The 23292-nt window shown below is 41.5% G+C and overlaps 1 protein-coding gene across 10 annotated transcripts in view; it reads right to left on the reverse strand.

Moving 5' to 3' along the window:
* The window catches only part of rbm47 (RNA binding motif protein 47), a 34011-nt gene extending 12168 nt beyond the window's left edge, over positions 1–21843 (reverse strand). For 5 of the 10 annotated variants that reach the window (XM_029279971.2, XM_020647332.3, XM_020647333.3 and 2 more), the window contains exon 1: positions 7853–8088. The gene's annotated coding sequence lies outside the window, so the exon portion shown is untranslated. Of the gene's footprint in view, positions 1–779; positions 922–7852; positions 8089–19838; positions 20188–20578; positions 20776–21698 lie in introns of those variants that run through there. The other 5 variants (XM_020647330.3, XM_065958140.1, XM_065958142.1 and 2 more) reach the window with 5 other exon arrangements.
* Between the last annotated feature and the right edge of the window lie 1449 nt (positions 21844–23292).

The raw sequence follows: 23292 nt of genomic DNA on the forward strand, positions 1-23292 counted from the left end.
ATCACAGCTAGACAAAGGAAGAGCACAGCTTAATGTCACTGATCTGACCTTTAATCAGCACTGCTTACTTGTTGCTGTCAGGGGCAGATTTTATTCTCAAATATATAAGCTGCCAAACCTCTCTTTGGCTTTTTATTGAAGGAAGAGAATGACAGTGTGCAGGAAACAATGCACCTCTTAGTTTAGCTGTTCTATCCTGAGTGACACTGATCCAGTGTTCTGAAGGAAACAGGCCAAAGGATGCCGCCATCTTAGATGGACACACACACACACACACACACACACACACACACACACACATGCACGCACACACGCACGCACGTGGAGGCGATTGACTCACGGCTTTTAACTAGCAGCCCCTAACAACTGGGTCACAAGGCAGCAGAAGAGGATCACTGAAACAACAGAAGGTACAAATACCCAAATCCTGCTGCCTTAACACACACACACACACACACACACACACACACACACACACAGAGTCTCGCACACACACGCACACACACACTACATAACATCAGCTGAGTCATGCAAAAAGTATTCAAACCTGGCTCTAAAATCTAAAACACAATCTTGGACACAAATGCTGAAAAAAAACAAGTTACAAGTTATAAAATCTTGTCATTAGAAATGGAAGAAACACAGACAGCTAGAGAGAGAGAGAGGGAAGTGAGAGTGAGACAAAGCAGAAATCCAGAGCAGGATATCAGAGCAGATGGGATGTTGGTGAAGAGGAGAAGAGGAAGGAGAAGCAGAGAGCGGTCAGACGGGAAAACTACCTCTGTTGCTTCACAGTGCTCCGCTGCTTGGCCGCCTGCTCTGGGAGTGTTACTCCACCTCCATGAGAGACAGGTACAGCAGGGCACTGAGCACAGAGGCCGGCCTCCTCTGCACACACACACACACACACACACATACACACACTGAGCCAAGACTGTTAGCATGAGAGGGGTGGAGCTAAAACAGGTACTTTGTGTGTGTGTGTGTGTGTGTGTGTGTGTGTGTGTGTGTGTGTGTGTGTGTGTGTGTGTGTGTATGCAGAGGTGAATCCTATTGAATTTCCTAAGAACTTCAGAAGGAGCACACAGCTACTAGTCACGAACATACAAATAAAATTTGTTAATCAATGTTAACGAAATGCAATACAATAAAGTACATTTTGGATGTAATCCTGGGTATTTACTTGTACTTTAAAGTCCATTTAATTTGTCTTGAAGAAGTACCCACAGGCTAATTTTCAGATTTTGCATTTCACAGTAATGTTTGGAATAAGTCAAAACATTTGATCAGTTTTTCACAGCCTATATAAATCCTCTAACGCTTACTGAAAAAGCAATGTGTGTCCCCAAGTCAATTCTCAAATGTCTATTGGTGTTTTCCCACATGAATATTTTCAGGTTCAGATGCATGTGGAACGCAAACAGCCACATTTGTTCACCCTTACCTTATCCAGACATTTGCCACCAACCTAGTAAAAGATTCTGTACGAGGTTGGGTGAGACTATGTGGGAACACAACAGTTAAAAGTCAGGAATATTCACTGTGACCGAGCGGGGGTGAGGATATTTCCATCATGCGACCAATTAGCTACCAGTGTGATCACTATGCAAATTTTAAAGCACTTTCATACATTTGTTCTGCTAGTCAGTATGTTCTCCTCTGCTCTTTTGCTGATACTGTGGATACGCCCAGTAACAGATAGTATAAGCATAAAGACATATAATGGGGTTGGACTTTGCTTTTCCCGCCATTCTGAGTATCTCACATTACGACTGCAGCGTCCTTTTTATGTCTTGTTTGCCTCCTGAAATATCCGGAAACTTGTTTGAAAGATTTCCGGGGTGTATGTATTTCCTGCAAGACAAATTTCCCCTTTAAACTCATTGGATTCAATTTATTTATGTTTTTGTCTGAAGAGAGAAAACTCTCCAATATACTTATTTATTTTTTAAATCCCTTGTGTTGTGAAAAACTGAATGCGTCTAAGTTCCCCCCAGGTTTTTCTTGTGGCCTTTTTAAGTGACTAGAACCTTCTATGTTAGAAACAACTAGACTAAAACTCCTTTCCTCCTAGAATATAATGAAAACAAGCCTGACATCAACTGTAATATGCTACAAACGCATTGAAGCCTCTGTAACAGTGTCATGTGAAACACTTTGAGTACATCTGGCCGTCATATTTGTATATCAAAGAGATAGTAGTTGAATGACGTGAATACTTCTAGTAACACTGTGTAATACACACCCAAAACAGCTGTAGCACAAATCTGCAAATCTTCACAGTGTGACTAATGGAGACACAGTGAGTGGGAGGAGAGTAGGATTATGGGAAAAGTAGTTTTGTGGGTTTTACGGGGTTTTCTGCCTAGAGATGCAGAAATTGTAGAAAAAAGAAAGAGTCAGGAAACCTTCAAATTGGGGTCTGAAAAACTTCCTCATGTTGTTGTCTTTTGGAAAAATCTGCCTGGGAGTTAGCACAAGAGTGATTTATGTCATGTCAGCACAAGACTACAAGTGTGTAAGAGTCTGGTCTGTGTGTGCGTATGTGTGTAGTCGAGCATGCGTATGTTTTTTTCTTTTTTTTTTTTTTGCACATAACAACGGTGAACATTTTCCGAGCGCGGCTTAACTTAAGCAAACAACACACACCTTCCTGGGCAGTCAAGAGAGCAGATAGAGAGACGAGCGAGAGGGAGAACAGACAGAACAGAGAACACAATTTAAAGAAAGTTTCAGTCTGAAAAAAACTCCCCCCCCCGCCCCCCCCCCCCCAGTTCTCTGAAAAGAGTGAGAGAAGAGGGAGTGAGGGACAGAGAGAGCAGATGGGGTGAAAGGGGTAGAGAGGGATGAAAGTCACAGTGTGTGGTCAGCAGTGCGCTGAGTTTCAGCTGCTATTGAAACCAGCCCCACTCCTTAACGACTGAGCAAACAGCAGAGTAGAAAGTCTTTTTTAGCACAAAGACCTGAGAATGATGGATAGAGTAAAAGGAGGAGATTAAAGCACAAATGATTGGAAGGGAAAACGATTGTTTAAATGGCTCGAGATAGAAATATGAATGTGAACTGTAGCACATTGAATTTGCTTACAATCAGCAATTATAAGACTTTCTAAATAATAAGTAACCTGATTAAGATATGACTCAATCCAATCCAAATAAAAGCAAAAAGGTTTGTCTGTAAATGCGTGGGTGTTTAAATATGTACATGAAGGTGTGTGTATTGACGTGGTTTCTTCCACCTTTGTGCCAAAACCTGAAAAAGTGCAGGTATTTTACGCACAGGATCACAGATCAGTAACATCAGGGCCGTCTTCTTAAAGCTGAAGGGGTCAATCTAAATCAAAGATTAACTGTCAGTCATCAGCGAGAGCCAATAAGGACGCAGATTTCCCCTGCATCCTGAGGGGTCAGGTGTTCTGGTGACCGCACAACAGCACCTTCAGGTCAATGGTTAATTGTTGAACCCAGCACGAAGAGCGTCGGCCCTTAATCATTCTTCAGGTTCTCTAAATTATTTGTCAGGCACAAAAAACACGCTACATACCTCACATAGAGCCACATCTTTAAATTTGATCTTTGTTTATGGATTACACTTTCCTTATCAGTTGTAAATTGGAAGAAACATTTTTACATTTTTCTAGATTATAAATCGCCTTAAAATACACCAACCATGAGGCAACTCATCACTGTTAATACATCAACATTGAGCCCACTGATTTTAGATAGTTCCATCTTTTGAATGGGTCACAAACATACAGTATGTATAGATCTTAAAGAGGAACTTTCCATTTCATTACTTTCAAATTTAGATGCCCGCCCTGTGAACAAATCAGTTGGTCTTAACTCCTTACTTATGAGTCGGCTGTGTTTTCTTTCACATTGAATCCTGTTTTTTGATATATATTTGTTGTTCTGCAAGTATCTCCAGCAGCAGGTCACACACGTGTAGCTGCAGATGGATATATGTCACTAACCTACAAAAAACTTCAGTTCCCATATTCATTACTGCAAAAGAAACAGGTCAAGGAGAGCGACAGTGTGGCTCTTCACAACAATCTAGGACCGAGGCCCAGATAAATTATTTTAAACTTTTTTATTGGATTCTTTTTTTGGTATTTTGATGGGATTTATTGACAATAAGATTTTAATATTACCACCTTGTATACAGCTTGTATAGAAATAGAAATCCCCTTTTACGTTGCTATCGTGCTGCGGACACACATGCAAAACAGGCATAAGTAATCATAATAGATTAATCTAGGAAAAACTGGTTCTCTGTAAGTCCACACACACACACACATACACACACACACAGACACACACACAAACATTTACATACAATCTGCCACATAGCGTATACAAAATGTGAATAAGCTAGAATAAAGTTGGATATAAAGCCATGCTGGTAATCAGTATCTTACTGAGATCCTGTTTGACTGCCATTTGTTATTACAAGTCATCCATACAAGTCAATGAGTAGCGTGTCATAAGACAAGAGTACCTGCTGTTCATTTCTGCAGAGCAGTACGACCTTTAGGAGTACACCACTGTTTAATCTCACACTGTGTTTTCCAGGAAGACGTTCCTCTCAGACTAAACTAACAAACTGCTTCCAGCTGCGATTTATGGTATTTTCTTCTACTTAGATGTGTCAAGTTGTCAACACGTCTTCATAGTATCAGAGCAATACCATTTGAGGATTTATATCCTTGTAAAAATCAAAGCAGGAATCATTAAAGAGTGGATCATGTTGACTGTTACAACCTCAACAGAAAAGAAAATACAAAGTGTCTTTGCTGGCGTATTTGGTAAAAGTCGGCTGTGAGAAAAAAAATCACAACCGAGTGAAGCCCTGAACCTGAGAGAAGAGAAGTGAGAACTATCTCTGACCCTTCAGAACACATGATGTCCTCACACCACGGTTCACACAACTCGACTGTCAGCACGCAGACTGCAGCTGCTTGAAGCAGGACCAACACTTTGGTCACAATGATTAAAAAGCCGAGGTATCCTTGAGTCTTTAGATATCTGCTGTTTATCTGCTGATACAACACGATGGGATATGATATGATACGATAGCCCCTTTTCCCTTTGGAGAAATATTTCTAAGACTCAAGCGATGTGAGCATTTAGCTTCCTCTAGTCGAATTTCCAAAATGAAAAGAGAGGAAGCAAACAACAACAACAACAACAACTTGTCTTTAAATGTGCGACTAAACACACAAATATTCTAAACTTAAGATATTAAACAAGCAACATAAGGGCTCCTAATAAAAACAGTTTTCATTATTCATTCTTCTCCTGGTTGATTATTGAATAAATGAGCAATAACTTTAAGCAAAATAGATCAAATTACATCATTTTTTTGTAAACTGGAGTTTTTACTTGTGAATAAGCTCAAGTATCTGCTGCCCTGTAACAAGTTTTAGTTCCTTGCTTTACCGTGAACTCCACAGCTTTACTGAGTCGTTTTGCAACAGGTAGCTGTCTCATACACGGCACCACCTATTTTTTCAGGAGTTGGCCAGGAACACCACTCAATATGAATGCTATGTTGTTCTACTGGATGATTAAAAAAAAGCAACTTAAGCATAGTTTCACTTTTTCTCAGAGTACACTTAAACTGAAACCTAAACACCTTCAGGACTTCCATTTTCACCACCAGACAACTTTCTCACTACTTCTTTTAGTCACTTCATTATCTTGACTTTGGTTTTATTTTTCAAATGTTCAAACTTGCAGATTTACAGCTGTGCCTCTTGCAGCTGGTTCAATTTCAGAATCCAAATTGTTGTAGATTAACTTTCCGTCAATGGATAAAATGCTTAAAAAAAAACTTTTGATAAGAAGTCCCTTTTGCACATAAAAATAATTAAATCTATGACATGATTTCAAGATCCCAGACCCCTTTTCTCCCCCCTCCGCTGCCTCCTTCTAGCTACCTTTCTTCCCCTTTTACTCTCTCCTCCATGTACCTGTCACCCTCATTCCTCTGGTTCACTCGAGCTCAAAGGAGAGCGGCAGGCAGGGAGGGAGGGGAGAATAAACGAGGAAGGTGTGGAGAGGAAAGTACGATGCAGGGGGGGGGGGAATGGTAAAAAAATGTTAGGGAGAAAGTGTGCAGGGGGGTTAAATGAGAAAAAAGATCAGACGTAGAAGAGCAAATGAGGCTAACGACGAGAGCGGTTCAGTCCTCCCTCAGTGCTTAAAGCCCATTTGAGTGAAACTGGCCTGAAGAATTTCAGGTCATCAGGAGTGCGTAAGTGACCGCTTTCAGCCCACCCCGAACTCACCAGAGAGGGATGATTCCAGTTCATTTACTCCGGGAGCCCCCCTGCCTTCAGGACCTTCACATTTGTCCGCTCAAAACAGCGGACATTTACTTAAAAACTTCTAATTTCACATCTTAGAATTGCAAAGGCTTTGAGCCTAGTCTTAATATAAAGCATGACAGGATAGAAAGGTCAACTGAACGTTGCCACATATGTCCCCTCACACAGTCACATAGTCGTTACTAATCATAAGAGCAGCTTTAGCTTTAGCGTTAGCCGAAAGGGGCTTTGCTTCCTTCAGCAAACACATTCCTCAGGCTAATCAGCTAGCCTGTTCAAGGCCACGGCAGACATTGTTTCAGACAATTACTTCTGACGTTGACAGTGTCACACACTCGTGACAAAGGCTTTAGTGGCCCCCTGAGAGAGAGTGTGTGTGTGTTTGTATGAGGGCAACCCAGCGAGATTTAAGATTGGAGAGTTGATGTTATTTGATGCACTGAACAATTCAAGTCTTGAATATTTGCGTATAATCTCTTTTTTTTTTTTCTTTCTTTTTACTTCGAGCATCCTTCACACTGCACAGGCTCACAGAGGAGTTTACCTTCAAACACACTTTTGTAATCAAACAGCGGCCCTCCCTGTCAGCAAACACGGTCTGGAGAACGTGTGTCAGACTCCCACAATGGAACAATCGCAGAAACGTGCAACTGAAATAACATTTCTGTCCACAGTGGAGTGAATCATAAAAACCTTTAAAGCAACAAATAATAATATAGCTCCAGATCTCTAGATCCTTTGTATTTGTCACTGTCTCACACAGTTAAAATACACACACACACACACACACACACACACACACACGCACACACACACACAAGCACACATGCACATAACAAACAACAAACCTAGCCGGGGTAAAAGTCCACATATTATATGATGAACAACCCGGAAGTCTGTGGGTTATAATACTAGCCCTTCCATTAAGTCACTTTTTATCCCCCACCCTTAACACACACACACACACACACACACACACACACACACACACACACACAGTGCCATGCCACTCCACTGGTTCCACTGGTTACATTGTAAGGAGATCTTGATCTCCATTCCAATCACTGATTGGTTTAAGTGTCTTTTGTTGTCTGTTTCCAATCATTCAGGCTTTGATGAGGAGGTGAAACAGGGAAGTTTTGTAAACTCAAAACTTACAATGCACATTGTCCTCCATGATAAGAATTAAAAGGCAACAATGTTAGACACAATTTGTAAAGTAAAAAATGTCATCACTGGAAGGTTGAAAAAGTGTATAACTTCAAACTAAGACATTAACCATTCTTACAGCTTTCTGAGAAGTGTTAAGTTTGTCTTAAGTAAAGAAACCAAACAGCTGCAAAGGAAGAATCTAGAAGGCTTCCAGATCAAGATGTCAAAAGTGATGTTTCTAGCACAGAGTTATGATGCAAAGCAGAAGAAATACGTTTTCAAAAGACAGAATTCAAGTTATGCCATCAGTGCAGAGATCTTCACATGGACACAAACACACGTGCGGATTGACATTTACACTGTAGCTACCTGTATCCCAATCTCAGGAGAGCGCAGACACCAGGGCAGGCCGAGAAGATGCAGTCGGTTTGTTTTTTCGTTTTTCCGGAGTCACTTTGCACATTCACACTAGTCTGAAACTTCACCCTCGTCTGATGGTGACCGGCTGCAGCAGTAAGAGAGTCTCCTTGCCCTGCTTGTGTGTGACTGTTTGAGTGTGAAGGTAAGCAAAGGTGGTTTAGTGTTTACTCATTCTCAATATCCAGGAGAGAGAGAGAGAGAGAGAGAGAGAGGTGGGGCCTCTCAGAACAGGTAACCCCCCCCCACCACCTTTTTCTTCCTCCTTCAAACCTCTCTTGCTCAGCTGATAAGGAATAAGACAAAAGGGAGGGCAAAGGATGAAAGAGCAGAGGTTGTGTGTTACAAAAGGTGATGATTGACCACGACGAGGGAGAAGTCATGAGCCTGCGTTGGAGATAGTCAGTATTTATAGATCTGTCATGTGAGCAAGTGTTCAATTCGTATTGTTATCCAAACTGAGTCAACTTTCTCTGTAGTATTTTCTCTAATAAAAGCATTCAAGTTATTGTGAGCCAAATGTTTAAATAAGCAAGTTGACGTGCTCACAATAACAATCCTTAGATGCTAATGCTAAGTGCTAACGTGTGGGCTGTGCTCCCCTGGTGTGCTGTATACTGTAGTTACTGCGGGTTAAGTTACTGCCTATAAAATCTTTGCTGTGGAAAAAGTAAGAAATTGAAATAAAGGCTGTCTCAGCAGTCTTTGAGTGGCTCAACACTTAATCTGACACCTACCCACCCTGGCAGCACTTTAAGGTAATAAAAATTACTTTATAGAAGAAAAAAAAAACATCCATTGTTGACAGTCTCTTTTTGCTTTTGTAGGTAATGAAGAGACACCAGTATTCATTTCAGTCTGTTTCATAACCAGCTAAAAACTTCTCATGGTTGCTTTAATATTTGCCAAATAGCACCAGATGTAAAATAAAGCTTTGGCACATGGCATGTCTTAATAAGTCATGATCAAAGCGATGGAGGACATTTTTCTTCCAATTCATGTGGCAAATGTGGGAGCAAACTTTTCGGCTGAACTGACCGACATTGCACCCAGTCAAAAACTATTAGAGTTAGGGCGCAAGTGGCCTAGTGGTAAATTTGCGCACCCTATGTACATTGGCTGTACTCAATCTGACAATTTGCTCATTCCCCACTCTTTCTTTTCCCAATTTCCGACTCTATCCACTGTCCTGTCTCTCTAATAAAGATGTAAACATTCAAATCTTTGGAAAACTTTAAGTGTCAAGTGTGTTAGAGTAAAAATTATTTGTTAGTTCAGCAGTCAGTATTTGCCTTTTTAAGAGTTCTTAAAGCCACAGTGCATCATTAAATCTGCTTTTAACATTTTTGTATCCTCCAGCATAATAGAAGAAATAGTAAGTCAATATAGACTCATTCAGTTAGAACCCATAAATCAGAAGACATGACGTTTACGGCCTGAGGTATTTCCTAAAAAACTGGTTGAAAGGCCACCACGCAGGATTTTTCAGCTGGTTTGAAAGATAATCAATGTATTTTATCAGCCTGATAGCCAACGGTTTCCTTCCTTCCCATTTCAGACTCAAGTTCAAGCGGGTTTACGATAATGGGTGAGTAGAAAAATTCATTTCCCACTTGTAGTTTTGAAACATGCAAAAAAAAAAGCTTCTGCCGGTCAAAGGTGATAACAAAGCCTTGCACAGGAGAGATTTAGTCATGATGATTCAGTTCTAGCTCACAGGTGACACAGCCTTCTTTTTTTTAGGTTTCATAAGTTATGAACTTAAAGACACTCCGTGGAGATAAAGTTAAAACAATCGAGATTAAAGCTGTCACATTTCAGTCATTTCTTTTAGCCCGAAACACGGAGACAAAAGGAAGGGAACCATGTTGACAGTGTGTGGAGGTGTGCTTAACCTCAAACAACCCTTGGAAGAGAATGAGGGGCCTCTAAATGCTTATCTGACGGGGTGCCATTCTAACACAGCACAGGAGTTTATTGGTGTGTGTGTGTGTGTGTGTGTGTGTGTGTGTGTGTGTGTGTGTGTGTGTGTGTGTGTGTGTGTGCGCTATTGCCATTGTAGAAGTGATACATTAACCAATGACTCTGTTAATAAAGGACAAGCAATCACTGAATCCAGCCTTTTTTGGCTACACACACACTTTCTTGCACACACACACACACACACACACACACACACACACACACACACACACACACACACACACACTGATACTCTCTATATAAATCTTTTCCAGTTCAAAGTTCACAGATGGAGAAATCTCTCCCAGCAGGATGTTATAATGTTGGAGTGAAGGCCGTTTACAGCCATAAACTTATTTTAAAGGTGGAGGAGATTCAAAAACAGAGATTACTTTTAATCACCGACACTCTGTAGCACACACACTTTCTCAGGCACCAGTATTTAAGTTTTACAGATTTACATAAGGACACTTGAGCCTTTTTTTTCTACCACAGCAACTTTGGGTATCTCTGCTGTTGCTCCACCTTTTTACCTTTACACCGTACTAAATGGCCTTGTTGCCACCCCAGTATGTCACAGAGCTGGAGAGACTCTTGCCCTACTTTAGGTCTCTGTTATACCTCCACTGCCTGATCTAGAACTCTGAACTCTGTACCTCACACAGAGAATGGTGAGGCGGGATACCAGCCTAATAGTCCCACCTTTAAACCTGCCGGAGAATATATTGTATAGTTGTATAGCCTTTACACCACTAATTATATTCTGTTTTACAGGCAAAACACTGAAAACAGCAGGCTCTTTCTGAACATTACTTCTGTGATAAAGTCACACGTCATGCTCTGACGACATCAGATCACGGTGGAGATGGTCATCAGCTCGATGCTCTTGGAGGCAGACAGACAGAGCGAGACATGTGGGAACTGGCCCAACAGGTCTGATGTGCACCCGAACACAAGGTGACGTTTCTGAACACAAACAGTTATAAAACGGTCACTGAGCCTGAAGGTGGAGCTAAAGTTAGATGAGGAAAATGCGGGTTTGTCTGATTTTTGCATGAAACAAAAAAGGAGGTAAAAGTCATACAGAGTTCACATAAATGCTCACATGTTACATATCAAACTGATATATGTGCCTGTTAGCAGATACAGAGAGAGTGGTTGGTGTCCATATCGGTATCAGTGACGCGCTGCCGTTCTCTTCCTCATGCTCATCCACACATCAGAGCACAAACAGTATACAAACACAGACACACTGTCTGCTCGGAATCACTCGAAGTTCACCCTGTTTCCTTTTCCTAAAATGTGAGATATTTAAAGTGAGTTAAATAAAATATACCTCAATAGTGAACGCAGAGTGAAACAAAGTCGTATTGTGTTTAAAACTCTTCACCAACTGTTAATAGAAACATGAACATTATGGAGACACAGTGTGTCCTCTCTGCCGGGCGTCAAAGACAGCTGAAGGGCTTCATGCTAAAAGAGTTTTATAAACAGAAACCTGCAGCGTGCAGCGGATAAACATCCTCATATAAGTCACCAGCACTTTAACTTCAATCTGTCTGTCAAAACCAACCTTTTAATATCCCCATTTACTTTCTATATGTTTGTTTATTTACTCTTTCTACTGCCTTTTTAAAACGTTTAAACAAAGAGAAGTGTTGTTGGAAAAAAATACATGTTGTTCAGACTACAACTATTACAACAGGAAATCACATGATCAATATCACCTGGCTAAAGGGCCATTACAAATAATGGGACAGACACGAGTTAACCACAAATAAAATAATTTATCATATGAAAGTAGACAATTAAAATGATAACTGCAAACATGTAGTGTGTCCGTCAGTACAGTCAGAGGTGTGATCGTGGATGTGTGGCATGCATGAGGTGTGGGAAATGTTTAATTGATGGTTGGGATGAGTTCATGTGGGATGAGCGAGCCACAGCCAGAGCCACACCGGGGTTAGGAGCTCTGAGTCTGGCTCGCTGATTCCTCTCTAGGAACGAGGGAGACAGAACATTAGCAGAAGTCTAATTATAAAAAGGTAGGGCCGCAACTGTCACAGATTTTAAAGGTTTTATTTTCACATGCAAGAATGCCATATTTCTTATCCATTTTTTTATTCTAGTAAAGGTCTTCAAACTGTCAATCAAGCTTTTGCAAAAAACTCAAAGTTAATGACAGATGAGTTTATTTGGTTAGAAAACAAAAGCTGAAACCAAATTTGCTATTTTTGGAAACAAACTAAAGCTTTATTAGATTAAATGGAAATGTGCTCGCAAATACAATAACGACGACAACAACAACAACAACAACAATATAATACAAAATGATTGAAACTTTCCAAGTTTGTCATTTACTGGTCTGAAGGGTGAATAGTTTAAAGTTGGCCTAAACAGTTTCTTCTGCATCCCCAAACTTAGCTTAGAAAGTCTCATCAACATCCCAGCAGAGGGAACAAACACCACAGGGTATCGCACACTGGACACACGAAGGCCAACAACTCGCAGGTCACAGTGCATTTGTCTGATCATTGCTGACCATTGTGGAGTTAAAAATGCTGTTCTGCCTTAAAATCGTCTGACAGTGAGAACAATATTGTGCCAGCAGTCAAAGGTCCGTTACTTCCTGACTCACAGGGTCACCTCTCGTCCTGCAACGACACTGTCAACCAATCACAGTGTCTTGGTTATGATTAACAAAAATGAGTCAGCACATAAAGAGAGCCTCACACACACACACACACACACACACACACACACACACACACACACACACACACACACACACACACAAACATTAAGCCAAACATATTTTTTTCTTCCATCCTGATGAAAGAAGTTTCCCCTTTTGCCTAGAATTCAGTCAGCTGACACAGCAGTCACATGGTTTGTCACTAAACAATGGCAGAACAGGTTCTTTATGTGTTTAGGTGCTACAATCACTGCCAAGGTCAAGGAGAGGAGAGAGAGAGAGAGAGAGAGAGAGAGAGAGAGAGAGAGAGAGAGAGAGAGAGAGAGATAGAAATTGAAGGAGCTGTAAAACTACAGAACATTAGCAGAGACAGTCATCTTTCAAAGCCTGTAACCACACTGCAGCCTTCTATTATCTGACCAGTAACCATTGTTACGTCAACATTGTTGACCGTCATCTCTACCAACACTCACTCAGGTGGGACAGCTGTGCAACCAGCTTGTAGATGAAATAAGAGTGTAGAATAGAAAATGATCAAATCTGAGAGACGAATGTAAAAGAGGGGGAAAAAATGAGCCAAACAAGTTCTGCATTAAAAATGTTTGTCAGTATAATCAGGAAAATATATTTAAGTTGTTTTTTTTTGTACAGTACTGGCACTAATTATTTTCATTATTATTCATTTTTTCGATAAAAGGACTGATCGTTTGGCATGAAACAAATGTCCACTGGAATGATAAAAAACCCAAAGTGACACCTTCACAATGTTAGTTTGTTTCTACCGAGTCCAAAACCTCAAGATCATTAAGAATGTATTTAAATGGTTAAAAGTTATTCAATAGAAAAGCAGCAAATCATCACATTTTTGAATCTGTGATGTGCTTCATACGGATTATAGAGTAATGACCACCAAGGTGTGGTTCATATGTAAGGACATTTTATCTTGAGGCAATATTAAACCTACAGTTGACATCATCACCCGTTTGCCAGAAGGACAAATTGTTGTTTAGCACACAAACACACACACACACACACACACACACACACACATACACATACCAGGAAAATTGAGAAGGGAAAGTAAAACAAGCAGAAAAGAGCTGAATGAAAAGCAGGTGAAATTCAACATCAGACATCTCCTGCTGACGCCCCCTTAAATACAGGTCGCTACACACACAATAGATTAACTGCTGAACAGTTTCACTCACACCACACCTTGAATGAGATGAGGAGAATCATCCTGAGAAACGGAAAAGACCAGTGTGATCAACTTCTTCACTGTGGACTCTTGCTACTACCCAGCAAAATAAGCCTGCACCAGCTGTGGAGGTATTTTGGCTTCAGTTTTGTACGCTTGAAGGAGATAAGAGATGCACTGTCCAGATTTATGTAAGCCTATGACCTATCAAGGTATCCAGTTGACCAATGGTTTTTAGATTCCAATACTATGTATTTTCTGTTACAAGGTCGAAGGGCCTTGCACACAGGTATTACACATGTCTGCCTCCATCGTGTTTCAACAACTACTACTACAACTACACATGCGCAAACTTTTTTTTTACAGATATAGGCAGGAAAATATAATTAACATTGATGAAGTATATTCCGGTAACCTTTTATCGAGGACAAATCGAGACACATTAGCGGTCATGCCACAGTGTGGACAAAAGCATCTCAGTTACTGAAGACCACTTATGACCACAGAATAAGAGGAAGGGGGAGTGTTATCAGGAGCAGTGTGTTAGTATGGTTGTTTTTTGGTCAGTTTTGTGAATGGGTTCACAGAGTCGGTCTCGGTCCATGGAACATTCCATTCTCACAGGGCACAGGGGGGCAGAGTATGGGTGGGTTTGTGTGTGTGTGTGTGTGTGTGTGTGTGTGTGTGTGTGTGTGTGTGTGTGTGTGTGTTTTGGGTCAGATCCTATCATGAGATGCAGTTCAGTGTCTTTTCCTGCTTCACTTCCAAACACAAAACAGATACTGGAAAACAACACTTGCAATTGGTCGCATTACCTGCCAGAATAGAATCAACCACTGCATGCACATCCAACAACACTCACACACACACACACACACACACACACACACACACACACTCACACACCTTCCCTCTTGGTCTGCTGTCCAGACAACAAGCCCATTGTGTGTAGCAACAGGTATGCATAGAAGAGCCTGTTAGAAAAAGGCAAATGGATGCCCTGTGTTGAAGGATGTGTTCACATTTTTTCAGGCCTATTTTAAAGCCGTAGAAGAACTAAGGTTACTACATTTAAACTGTAACTATACCTCCTGTCCAAACTTAACATGTATAGATGTCCTGGTGTCCTGGTTTTAGATTCAGTCCATAATCACTTAAATCACCTTGAGTTCTCGTCACAGTCGGTTCGGAAACAATGCCAGCAATCCGCAATGCTTTCAAATATTTGAGCAAGTAAGCAGTTAAAAAACAGAATAAAAGAAAACCTATCCTTTAATATGTCTGGCACTCATATCATAAAAAAACTGTTTCTGCAGCAGGAGGAGGAAGAAACGAGAAGTGAAATGAAGCATAATAAGAGCATTAGAGTAGAAGTTGAAGGACAGAGGAGGGGGAGGAGAGGAGGAGGGAGGCAGGCAAGATACAAGGAGAGGGTGAAGGAGAAGGAGAGGGGGGGGGTAGAGAGGTTACATAGGGGCCAAAGGTTGAGTTTAGGAGGGGTGGTGGGTTGATGGGGGAAAGGAGGGTAGGAGGACTGTTGATGCAGCCTTCACAGTAAGTGGACGTCGCCTGTTTACACACTCAACAGCGTGCAGCGTTCCTGCCTCAAGAGACAGTTTCACAATGTCCCATCTCACATTGTGAGTCTTCTTCATATTAAAATATCAAGTTTTTATGCTATAGTCTGGTGTCAATTTGACTTAATTTGTTGGTGGATATCGTAGCGTTAAGACATGACTTGTTATACTGTTTTTGGTACGCTGGATAATCCCTGAGAAGGATTGTCTTGTAATTACAATCAGCTAAAGAAATATTCGTTATGACATCTATTTACAGTGAGACGTATTCAACTGCAACTACAAGAAATTAAATTAAAACTCAAATCATTCCTTTTCCCAATTACACCACATTGAAGACTCACTCTGCGACCAAAGACAGTTAATGTTGGTGAAAATGAAGGTAGGTCAGGTAACACTTGAAGCTCCTGTACCCTGTTTTTCACAGGTAATGAAACATAATCAAATTAATACTGATGCCTCAACATGACCTACAAACGCAAACAAGAGAAGTTGAAATCTAATTTTTGATTGGAGGTTTTTCACTGTGTGGCTGTAAAAAGTAATCTCCAGATATTTCAAAACCTGGATACATTAATCTCTCTTCAACCACAAACCCAACAGCATTGGTCATCATTTCCAAACAACACATGCTTGAGGACTTCTTGTGGTCGTGTGTGGTGTGAATGATGAGGCCCGTCTGTCATGAGCAAAGTCAGAAGCAGCGTGACGTTGTTTTGCTGACGCTTAAACCTCTGACAGAGGACGTTGAGGTTGGCGGTTTGGGGCAGTGGAGTGTATGACTTTGACGCAATAGAGTTTTATTTGTCGACCTTTACACCAGGAAGCTTTATTTGCCTGAACTAAACTGAGTGGGACTAATATTTACAATTTTTATCAGGGATGTTTTAAACCCAAAGATTAAAAATGTAGAAATGGAGATGAAATTTCCCTGAAGAAAAATAGAGTATCAGAATTTCTGCCTTATGGTTGCTTGTTTGCGCCAACCAGTTTAGTCGTTGTGTATAAAACAGAATGACATTGTGACAGTGTCCAGGATGGAGGATGTAAATTTTGTAAAATGAAAATATTAAGAACACACAACTTAAAATCAAAGGACAGCAGAAGGCACATTGCATTACACTGTGGAGGTCGCACAACAAACATTCACATATAGGACCAGATAAGTTCACTCAAGACTGACACTAAAAAATGTCTAATACATTCCAGGACAGGCTGACCCTCACATCTCTTAACATGCTTGTTCACACCTCTACCTCACAGCGGGAGACTTTCATTTAGGGGGGTTGGGCTCAGGAGGTAGGATGTGATGTAAAGAGGTCTCTCTTTCTTCAGCAACAACAAAAAAAATGATGGTACTTAATGGACACCACGAGGGCGGTGTTCTCAGCAGAGGTTACTGAGATACAGTTAATGGAAATAAATGGACTGAGGTGACCTTCACCTTCTGTCGACACTTAACCAAAATCCAATCAGTCAATTCTGGAGTATAAGTGGTAGTTTGTGCCAAAATGAAATACATGCCCTCCAGTATTCTCGACTTCTCATTCAGAATAAATAGGACAGGAATGAATACCAATAAAGTGTTTTATAAAGACATGATGATGTCACAGTGACCTTGAAGTTTGACCGCCAAGCCCTAAGTGGATGTTTTTGCCAAGTTTGACGAAATTCCCTGAAGGCGTTCTTGAAACGGGGCAGACAGATGGATGTACATGAGAACAGACAGACAAACAAATAACAGGAATCTGACCCTTTCCCTTAACCAAGCCAAAGGTCAACAACCAAACTAATGTTCCATAACTATTTTGAACAGCACATTGAGTCTACGGCGTCATAGACTGTAAATCTGATTGGACAAAGCCTGAGTGACGTCACCCATCTGTTACTGCAGGGGGTTTTGGAAGCCCATCAATGGCTGTCGCCATGACCACCTGACTTCCAGTCAACCTAACGACGGGTCTAGAACTGGAGCTGAGGTTGGTTTTAAGCCACTTGACAAACCATGCTCACCTGTCAATCAGGTCAGCTACACACCTTGTTGTGAATAACGCTAATCCTTCATGAAATCAAAACGGATGAGTCATCAAAAAAATCACCCCCAGGTACAAGAACCAGACTGTAAACATGTCAGCATCTGATGTAAAAACTGTCTTTTTTTTGAAAGGGGTTTGTATATGACTTCCGGGGCTCCTGGAGCCAGCCTCAAGCTCACATTAGACGAACTGCAGGATTTTGCACTTCTGCATCAGCTTCATTTTTCAACACTGGAGTTGTCACTTAGTCTACCCCTGTTGTTAATGTGCTAGATAAATTAAGTTGACTTGGAGTTTAACTAGTCATGGTTAAGTGTTTTTATTTTACCAGACCTGTTTGTTTTTTTAAATCTTTTCTTCTATATCACTTTGTTATGATTTTCTTCCATGATTTTCAAGTTTTTATCTTTGCTGCCAAAGAAGAGCACCAAACTTCAAATGCATTTCAATCAAGAGTTACAGCTGGTCAAAGTCTGATAGTTTTCATATCCGCTTTTGTGCACTGAATAGCTCTCCTTCTTGTGCCTATCTGTATCTGCTACCCTACTTTTTACCTGTTTCAACCTCCCCCTCGCCCCACTGTCGGTCAGCTTTTGGCCTGATCAGGAGGGGGGCTAGGGGCTGGGGGGAGGGGGGGGGGGGCACCAGAGGGGAAGAATGTGGCCATTGTGCTTTCCAGGTATGTGTGTTTGTTACAAACAGAAAGAAAGAGAGAGAGAGAGAGAGAGAGAGAGAGAGAGAGAGAAGCTGATCAGATCCCGTTACAGGTGTTTTATAAACATCACAATAGTGCTAACAGGTTACCTCCTCTCTCTTTTTTTTGTCAGCTTCTTTATTCTGCAGCTTTAGATTTCTGCAGCAGTGTTGCTGGATTAGGCTTGTGGCTTTGTCACACACACACACACTCACCACACAGAATTTTTGCTTCCCTGTCATGAGCATGAGATGATCATGTGACTGTCATGTGACACCATTGAATACTACGTGTATATAATTCATGCCGTTTAAGCTGTTTCTCTTCCTTGTGCTGGAGCTTTGCTGAATAATAACTTCCCGTTGGCTTCCTGCTTTAAAAAAAACCCAAAACAGTTTGACCTTCGAAAGAGGGGAAAAAAACTTGTATTTTTCTTCCTGTTGCCCTCTGTTTCTCGAATGTTGTCTGTTTTCCTGTAAGCAGATACCACTAAGGTCACGCTGGAGAAAAAAAAAAAAAATTCCTGTCTTGGAAAACTGTTTGTCCCTTTTTGCATTCGCGGAATGTGATACAGTGGGTTGAGAGATAAGTATCATTTTGAAAAATGGTGCACCTCTTGAACTGTCTTGTACAAGCAGCAGGGAAACCACAACCGCAGTCAGACTGACTGAGAGACGGACAGGTCTATTTAAATAATGACAATCAGAAAGTAACATAACAGGTGTCTATTTTTGCTTTTGGTTTTGTATGAGAACAATATTCTAAGAGCTGTGTGTCGTCACGTTATCAGGTCTGACCTGCACGTCAACACGCACACACACACCTTACACACACACCTTATATTCTTAAAAGTATTTAGAGTATTCACAAGGAAGCTGATCATCATCATCATTCTCATGTTCTGTACCTCCCTGTCCTCAAACCTTTCAGGAAACAGAAAGTTAGAAAGTAGAGCAGATAAGTCTCTCCTCTCACAACATAGTTTGACATCTTCTGAAATCATCTCCCTGTAAATGATGTCATAATTAATTTGATTTTTGTTTTATCGCTCATTGTCTTGTTTTGTTCTTTACCATAAATCACAAACCGTACTAGTCTTGGACTATTTTGGTGAAAGAGAACATTTATCACAACACAATGCTTTTGTAGAGGCACACGTGAGCCATATATTTTCTTTTTACACCATAAAAAAAAGATGCGAGTAGGGTGACCTCGTACAAACTCACAGACAAAAAAGATGTAACTGCACATATACATACAGACACGTGCATTTACATACATAAACGCTCACTCAACTTCACCTGGTTTGTACAACAACAGGACACCCAAGGCTAACTGGCGCCCTGCTCAACCAGTTTCTGAATAACACACACACACACACACACACACACACACACACACAGCGACAACTCAACAAGACAGCAACTGATCTCTCTCCCACACACACACACACACACACACACACATACACACACAAATAAACATTGAGTCCCCGTCCCGTAACCTTGCAGTGAAGGTTAAAGCAGTCAGCTGGGTCAATGTGAACACTAGACCAGCTGAAGAAATGTCCTTCCAGATACCCACTGTGTGTGTGTGTGTGTGTGTGTGTGTGTGTGTGTGTGTGCGCATGAGTGTGAATGGGTGCATTTGTGTGTGTTTGTTCTTGGTGGCCCAGGTGAGAAAACACAAGACCCGTAACAGCAGTATTGTTAGAAGTTGAGATAAAAAAGAGAAAGAAAAAGAAAAAGAGGCACATGACGGGTTTTTTCAGCCAACCTGTAGGATGATGGGACGTGGAGTCTCTGTGTCGCTGTGGGTACTTCTGCCTCCGTTCAAAAGCAACGATCCAGTTTGTCACTTTCTCATCTTTCCGTCCTCTTCCTCTCCTCCTTTTTTTACGCTCTCTGTCAGGTTCTTTCTGGCCTCTTGTTTCCTGTCAAGCCGCCTCCTGTCTTCAATGACAGATCCCCCAACCAGAAAGCACAATCAGAACAGATCTCTCAGATCACATCTAACAAACACACTCTCTCTCACACACACATACACACACACTGAGACAGAGGACAAGTCAGAGTTTCTCTTCTCCTTTTGGTGTTTTTTTGGATTCTGACTCAGATCCTCTCTGTTTTTTTGCCCTCTCCTCTGCTCCAGTCACGACAGCGCTCGTAGACGCAACAGCGGGAGACAAGAGAGAAAGAGGAGGAGGGGGGGGGGGGAAGCGCACAAGGTCTCCAAGTGGAGGAGAGAGAGCAGAGAGGAAAAAGAGAGAAGCAGTGCTGAAGGTGGCGGAGTTGAAGGAAAGAGGGAGGAGGGAGAGATGGAGGGAGGAATGGCAGTGGTAATTAGTGAGTCTGTACCTGACTCTCACTGACATAAGCTCCAAATTCCTCAGAAGCGAGGGGGGGAGGGGGGGGGGGGGTTGGAGGAGGAAAGAAGGGAAATCGTTGGGAACACACACACACACTCACACACAAATTAACGGCTAATGATCCAACAATAGAGAACACACTCCTCACCAAGAAACAAATAGAAAACTATCTTCCTCGCAGGACACCATAGTCGTCGCAGCCATCAAATCAAGGTTGCTTGATGATGAGTGAAGGTGCTGCAGCCGTCCATCACCTGAACTCCCCACATACGTCTTTTAAAAGAGTGTTCAGTCTTCTCTTCTTTTCATTGAAGAAACTCTCGCTCTCTTTCCGTCCCCTCTCTCTCTCTCTCTCTCTCTCTCTGTCTGCCAATGTGTGTATGGTGTACACACTGCCTGCTCCTGAAACTCACCAAACCAGAATCTGATTGCCTGAATCCCCAACACTCCTCCTCCCTCCCTCCCTCCCTCCCTCCCTCCCTCCCTCTCTTCTATCATTCCGGATGGGAAATGCTATCCTCCTGTGGCCCTGTCCAACCTGTGTGAGTGCACGTGTGTGTGTGTGTGTGTGTGTGTGTGTGTGTGTGTGTGTGTGTGTGTTCGCGCTCAGCCCGACCTGAATCATTTCAGCCACAGCAGCATTCCTGCAAAGGAGTCTCCTGCACACCTAGTTCAAAAGCGTCACACCACATGATCGCTCACATCCACCACATGCTTATTACTGATGATCATTTACAGTCCAATCCTTTCTTTGCTCATTCACAAAAGTATACACCTCTGATGTCACCATGACAAGCTGTCTTTATGTTTCAGTGTCCAGCTCCCTTGACGTACGCAGAGCCCGCTGTAATGATAACTTTCTGTAATAACAGCTGGCTCACACCCTCTCACATTTCGTGTTTATCTGTCAGCGTGAAGAGGACGTGGACTTGAGCGACCGCAGAGAGGGAAACATGAGACTTTAAATGTCCAATATAAACACCTTCTTACCTTGGTTGAAGACGCTGCTGCTTTCAACATGAACTGAAAGTACAACAGAGAAGACCTATTCTGGCTCAGCTGGGGTTTCTAATTCTTCGACTTCATATTTCTGTCCCTCTTTATATCCCCACCCACTCTTTATTCTCTTTTCATTTCGACAAAATGGGTGCTTGTTTGATCATGTAGAGCAATTTCAACACTCCAGACCTCCAGCATTCAGCCTCTCATTCAACATGGATTTATAGAGATTGTGTGTGTGCGTGTGTGCGTGTGTGTGTGTGTGCTACCTGAACTCCTTGCTCTTCCTTCTTCCTGGTCTCAGGTGCGTAGCAAGTGCGACGTCTTTGTTGTCAAGGGAACACAATGAGAGAGAAAGAGAGAGAGAGAGAGAAAAAAAGAGAGAAAGAAGGAAAGATAGAGAGAGAGCTGTAGTGATCTGTAGCAGCCGGGGTCAGCCAACTGAGGACAGAAGAGAGAAGTGAGGAAGCTAGATTTCTGTTTAGAGTAACAACACATACACTGACACACACATGCATACATTCAGATGAAGTTCACACACACACTGCACACACAGTGCACACACAGTAGGGAACTTGCGAATGAGTATGTGTGTGTTTGTAGGAAACTGAGATTGAGTCAGACGTGCTCACACAGAGAAATAACGTTTCAACACAACAGCTCAACTCTAACAGGGAGGAGGCCTGAGGAGCCGTTGGACCTGTTGCTCAATACATTTTCACTTTAATGCTTACTTAACAGAACTCAGAGGAAGAATATACAATACCGAAACAAGTTTGAATGATCGGATGGCCTGCAGAAAGCCTGCAGGGTTCACAGCTTACCTTCGGCAATTAACAGAAAAAGATCTACAGGTTTATTTTCTAACTTTATCACCGGTGGAAGAACTGAATCTGTTTACCTGTGTTCAACTCTCGAGACCTGTTTACAGAGAAACAGTAAATGAAGCTATTATATTAGTTCCGGCTCTTTACAACAAACCTATTTTACTTGTTGTTAATGCTTATTATTACTGAAAGTATATGTCAGTAAGGGTTGTCACAATACCAGATTTTTAAACGTCAGTATCAGACCTTGTAAAAATCAAACAACACCGACCTGTTTGGTTTCCACGGCACCACAAATAGAAGTCATATGGGTAATAGAATAATAAAGGGAGAGGAGTTATTTACAAAGCCTAAATCGTTATAGAAATCGTTATATAAAGTTGTTTTATAAGATGGGAGGTGATGCAACTGTTCAAAACAGGTTATGTTGTGTGTCACATGTACGGAGGTTATAGCCCTCTTCATAGCGGCCGTGGGTTCAAATCCAATCTCGGGCCTTTACTGCATGTCACACCAGAATTACCAGAATGCTGTAAGGCAAATTACTCTCTTGAGACTGTTATCGTTACATTGTTAATTATCACTCGTAAAGAATTAAAAAACACAAATTGTATATTCTGCTTTGAAAAATTAAACGACGCCTAAGAACAAAAAGGACACAGACAGGCAGACAGTTTTGCCTTTTGATAACTGAAAGGTTGATCTCGTTCGGGCACTGTATGAGTTCTAGTCCTCAAAGCGGATTGCCCAGGTTTAAGTCCGACCTGCGCCTTCTTTTCCCTATACTCTCTCTCCCAATATCTACTGTCCCAGCAAATAAACGCGATAAAGCCCCCCCAAAAATTCCTCCTTTAACTCCTCTGAACTTTACTTACTTACTTACTTCATTCTGGTCCAACACATTATGTCATTTGAATGGAATGAAAAAGATCTGATACTGAAATTCGTCACTTCATGGGTGTTTTTAAAATGTATCCATTTTCATTTTGCAGGGAGGGAAGAGGCTTATACGTATATCTCGCTCTTGGTTGTGAAT

This window comes from Labrus bergylta, chromosome 1, assembly GCF_963930695.1.
Source record: "Labrus bergylta chromosome 1, fLabBer1.1, whole genome shotgun sequence".
Classification (NCBI taxonomy): Eukaryota; Metazoa; Chordata; class Actinopteri; order Labriformes; family Labridae; genus Labrus; species Labrus bergylta.